This window comes from Magallana gigas, chromosome 7 (genome assembly GCF_963853765.1).
Source record: "Magallana gigas chromosome 7, xbMagGiga1.1, whole genome shotgun sequence".
NCBI lineage: Eukaryota > Metazoa > Mollusca > Bivalvia > Ostreida > Ostreidae > Magallana > Magallana gigas.
The window spans coordinates 31,124,066-31,130,065 of NC_088859.1; positions in this window are offsets into that span (position 1 = coordinate 31,124,066).

Sequence of the window (6,000 nt, forward strand, 5' to 3'; positions counted from 1 at the left end):
TTATGATGTCCACTAATTTCTCTACCTAAATTGTGAAATTCATGGCTCCTGGGTCAGGGATTCAGGACATGAGGGGGGCAATATGGCAATATGGTGTTAATGCATATAATGCTTAAAATTTTTCTTCTCTATTCTCACACATCTGTACAAAAATTTGACTTATAATTATGTTTACTAGGAAGTTCTCTACTGAAATTTTAATTTTTATGTCCCCTGGAGTATGGATTTTGACTCTAGGGCAGGGCCAAAATGGATGTATAGGTGTTAATGCATATAATCTTAAAAAATTGTCTTCTTTACTCCCACATACCTGAAAGGAAAACTGAATTCATGATTTTGTAGACCAGATCTTTAAGTTTTTCGCCAAAATTATAGGTTTCACAGTTCTTTTTTAAAGATTTCAGGCAGGGGGGTGGTCGTCATAACATATTTATAATTTTTCTACTCCAGAATGAAACCTAATTAATTAAATGCATATATGAGACTCCTCGACAAGTTTGTGTATGGGTTATATGCTACGTAGCTGAGCTCTTGTTTTAATTTTTGAGGTATTTTCTGCACGATATCAGAAAAACGATTTTTTTCATATGAAAAATTATATTTTCTGATATCATAAAATTAAATTTGTGATATCAGAAAATGATTTTGTTGGTATCATAGTTCTTGATTTAAAAAATAACTATTTCTTGATATCAAAAAATCCTTTTTCCGATATCAGAAATTCAATTTTGGATATCATAAAATGATTTTTGATATCAAGAATTATTTTTTCTGATATCAGAAATTCAAAAAAGATGGCGAATAAATTTCACATATTAAATGAATACTCCTTTGACCCAAAAGTAAATTGCTGAACTTCAGAGCCTGATTTGCATAAAAAAATAATTGATTTTATTCAAGGTAAGAATTTTATACGACGATTTTTCGGAAATTTTTGAGACAACACGAATATTTCCCTTTTTTATTGACGAGTTTTGGTAATACCGGTAATTGGCATAAACATCGAAGAAACCCCAACAAATAATAATTAAACAAAGTAATATTAAATAAATTTAATATTTTGTTTACGACCGTACATAAACAAGTTGGTGGTTGAGTTACCCAGCGCAGTCATTAATTCAGAGGTTAAAACTGAAGCAACTACTACCTAAGTGTTGGTAGACCAACAATTACATGTACATTGTAATAATACGAAGAAATCAAATTATACATGTTCAATTTGCTATCTGTTGTGACGGACTTTTGTGCAAGTTTCACTAGTTTTCGAGTTGAAATATGGAGATGTACAAATATACTTACCAAGCAATAGAAATCTGACCACGACTGTTTATTAAATTTTGAAGTCAAAGCGGCGCAGTGATTAATCATCAAATTGGTGGGATTCTCGGAAGAAGACCTTTTCGGGCCAAGCAATTGCTTAAACAAATACTACACAATGTAAAAGGGTCTAGGACTTCGTTTTATCGTTTTTAGCTCACCTGAGCTGAAAGCTCAAGTGAGCTATTCTGATCACATTTTGTCTGTCGTCCGTCTGTCCGTCCGTCCGTCTGTCTGTCTGTCCGTCTGTCCGTCTGTCCGTAAACTTTTCACATTTTCAACATCTTCTCAAGAACTACGGGGCCAATTTCAACCAAACTTGGCACAAATCATCCTTAGGCAAAGGGGATTCAAAGTTGTGAAAATTAAGGGCCACACTCGTTTTCAAGGGGAGATAATTAGAAATTAATGAAAAATTTCGAGAAATTTTCAAAAATCTTCTTCTCAAGAACCAGAAAGCCAGGAAAGCTGAAACTTGTGTGGAAGCATCCTCAGGTAGTGTAGATTCAAAGTTGTGAAATTCATGACCCCCGGGGGTAGGGTGGGGCCACAATGGGGGGTCGAAGTTTTACATAGGAATATATAGAGTAAATCTTTAAAAATCTTCTTCTCAGAAACTAATCAGCCAGGAAAGCTGAAACTCGTGTGGAAGCACCCTCAGGTAGTGTAGATTCAAAGTTGTGAAACTCATGACCCCCCAGGGGTAGGGCGGAGCACAATGGGGGGTCGAAGTTTTACATAGGAATATATAGAGTAAATCTTTAAAAATCTTCTTCTCAGAAACTAATCAGCCCGGAAAGCTGAAAATTGTGTGGAAGCATCCTGAGGTAGTGTAGATTCAAAGTTGTGAAAATCATGACCCCCAGGGGTAGAGTGGGGCCACATGGGGGGTCGAAGTTTTACATAGGAATATATAGAGTAAATCTTTGAAAATCTTCTTCTCAGAAACTAATCAGCCAGGAAAGCTGAAACTTGTGTGGAAGCATCCTCAGGCAGTGTAGATTCAAAGCTGTGAAATTCATGATCCCTGGGGGTAGGGTGGGGCACAATGGGGGGTCGAAGTTGTACATAGGAATATACAGAGTAAATCTTTAAAAATCTTCTTCTCAGAAACTAAACAGCCAGGAAAGCTGAAACTTGTGTGGAAGCATCCTCAGGTAGTGTAGATTCAAAGTTGTGAAAATCATGACCCCCAGGGGTAGGGTGAGGCCACATTGGGGGGGGGGATGTTAAAGTTTTACAAAGGAATATATAGAGTAAATCTTTGAAAATCTTCTTCTCAGAAACTAATCAGCCAGGAAAGCTGAAACTTGTGTGGAAGCATCCTCAGGCAGTGTAGATTCAAAGTTGTGAAAATCATGATCCCTGGGGGTAGGGTGAGGCCACATTGGGGGGGGGGGGGTGTTAAAGTTTTACATAGAAATATAGAGTAAATCTTTGAAAATCTTCTTCTCAGAAACTAATCAGCCAGGAAAGCTGAAACTTGTGTGGAAGCACCCTCAGGTAGTGTAGATTCAAAGTTGTAAAAATCATGACCCCCAGGGGTAGGGTGGGGCCACAATGGGGTGGTCGAAGTTTTACATAGGAATATATAGAGTAAATCTTTAAAAATCTTCTTCTCAGAAACTAATCAGCCAGGAAAGCTGAAACTTGTGTGGAAGCATCCTCAGGCAGTGTAGATTCAAAGTTGTGAAAATCATGATCCCTGGGGGTAGGGTGAGGCCACATTGGGGGGGGGGGTAGTGTTAAAGTTTTACATAGAAATATAGAGTAAATCTTTGAAAATCTTCTTCTCAGAAACTAATCAGCCAGGAAAGCTGAAACTTGTGTGGAAGCATCCTCAGGTAGTGTAGATTCAAAGTTGTGAAAATCATAACCCCCAGGGGTAGGGTGAGGCCACATTGGGGGGGGTGTTAAAGTTTTACATAGAAATATAGAGTAAATCTTTGAAAATCTTCTTCTCAGAAACTAATCAGCCAGGAAAGCTGAAACTTGTGTGGAAGCACCCTCAGGTAGTGTAGATTCAAAGTTGTGAAAATCATGACCCCCAGGGGTAGGGTGGGGCCACAATGGGGTGGTCGAAGTTTTACATAGGAATATATAGAGTAAATCTTTAAAAATCTTCTTCTCAGAAGCTAATCAGCCAGGAAAGCTGAAACTTGTGTGGAAGCATCCTCAGGCAGTGTAGATTCAAAGTTGTGAAAATCATGATCCCTGGGGGTAGGGTGAGGCCACATTGGGGGGGGGGGGGTAGTGTTAAAGTTTTACATAGAAATATAGAGTAAATCTTTGAAAATCTTCTTCTCAGAAACTAATCAGCCAGGAAAGCTGAAACTTGTGTGGAAGCATCCTCAGGTAGTGTAGATTCAAAGTTGTGAAAATCATGACCCCCGGGGGTAGGGTGAGGCCACATTGGGGGGGATGTTAAAGTTTTACAAAGGAATATATAGAGTAAATCTTTGAAAATCCTCTTCTCAAAAACTAATCAGCCAGGAAAGCTGAAACTTGTGTGGAAGCATCCTCAGGCAGTGTAGATTCAAAGTTGTGAAAATCATGATCCCTGGGGGTAGGGTGAGGCCACATTGGGGGGGGGGGGTAGTGTTAAAGTTTTACATAGAAATATAGAGTAAATCTTTGAAAATCTTCTTCTCAGAAACTAATCAGCCAGGAAAGCTGAAACTTGTGTGGAAGCACCCTCAGGTAGTGTAGATTCAAAGTTGTGAAAATCATGACCCCCAGGGGTAGGGTGGGGCCACAATGGGGTGGTCGAAGTTTTACATAGGAATATATAGAGTAAATCTTTAAAAATCTTCTTCTCAGAAACTAATCAGCCAGGAAAGCTGAAACTTATGTGGAAGCATCCTCAGGTAGTGCAGATTCAAAGTTGTGAAAATCATGATCCCTGGGGGTAGGGTGGGGCACAATGGAGGGTCGAAGTTTTACATAGGAATATATTGAGTAAATCTTTAAAATTCTTCTTCTCAGAAACTAAACAGCCAGGAAAGCTGAAACTTGTGTTGAAGTATCCTCAGGTAGATTCAGCAGATTCAAAGTTGTGAAAACATGATCCCTTGGGGTAGGGTGAGGCCACATGGGGGGGGGGGGTGTTAAAGTTTTACAAAGGAATATATAGAGTAAATATTTTAAAATATTCTTCTCAGAAACTAATCAGCCAGATGATTCTTTATAATTGTTAAGACTTTGGCTCCAGGACAATTCTTCGGCCTCACAAGAAGGTTAAGAGTTTGATGTAGCTTAATATCCCATATATAAACAATTGTAAAGGATCTTTTTGAGGACTGCAATACTCAACATGTGATATGACTATAAAATCATCCTGTTAGAAAAGGGACTTATGATTATAAACATAAGAATATCCAGGGGGGAAAATGAATTTTATTTTTACAGGATCTACATGTATTATTGTACATTGTCCAGATTGTTTGTATTCTGACTTCATTAAGCTGATTTTATCATACCCATTGTTCCTCAGGTGAGCGATGTGGCCCATGGGCCTCTTGTTTAAAACTTATTGTTAAACTAGAATTAATACGAAGGGACTTAATATATACCACTTTTAACACAAAAACTGATACAAATAGTTCAAAAATATGAACAGAATGACTGAAGAGACGTTTAACAAAAAGTTGACTTTTTAGTTATATAAAAATTAACTCACTTCTTTTCACAAAAAATCAAAGATGGAGAGATTATGTAAATGTTAACATCTTAAAATGAAAACAAAAGACAAGGAGACGTGTTAAACACTACTGTTTGATAGAAACGTTTCATTGTATTGTAGTTCTGCCACAATACAAAATCTGACGTTTGTTTTCCTCTTTTTTTTCAGTCTCTTCTTCCTGCTTTTTCTTCATCTTCGTGCTTTGACTTCAGTGCCTTTAGTTTTTTCTTTTGATTTCTTTATACCTCTCTTTGAATTGTTCTCTTATTTGTCTTCCTTGGTTTTTTTGTTTGCAAAATTCAAAAAGCGATCTCTTCCACTTAAAGGTAATTCCACTAGCCATTCAAAATTTTTATGAAAGGCAAATAAAAGCAATGCTTTATTTGTCAGCGTCGTTTCATTTGGTTGATTTCAGATCAGGAAATCTAACATTCCAACTGCCTTCTTGGGAAGTTTGCTGGGGGGAACAACAGAAGATTTTTCTGCAATCCTTTCTAAATTTTATTCATAAAAGACTCCTCCTGGTACCCGCTTCTTCATTGCAGCGTTTAGTATCTTGTAATATGATGTGAAAAAAATTGTTTGCTCCCTGTACAGCTAAGAGATCAGTTAGCAGTTATCGTTCCAAGAACTTTACGCTCGGCTCTGACAACAATAGACTTGCACAACTTGCACAATTATAAAGTTACCTTTTGCACATATTAAGGTTCGTTGCACCTTGAACAATGCCAAAAAGTCTAATACATGGTAAATACCGGTATGACAAAATACAAATTCTACCGTAAGGAAAATTACGTTAAAATTAAATCCATTACTAGTACTTTTAAGGGAAACGAAGGAGATCCTGTTACTCAAATAACTGCATATGATTTTAGCCAAGTGTTGGTATGGGTGACGATTTCTTTTTACAAATTCAAAAAAAAAAATGCTTGCATAAACCCATAGTCCTAATTATAGTATTTACAAAAACAATTTTCAATTTTGCTTAACAAGGTAGATAC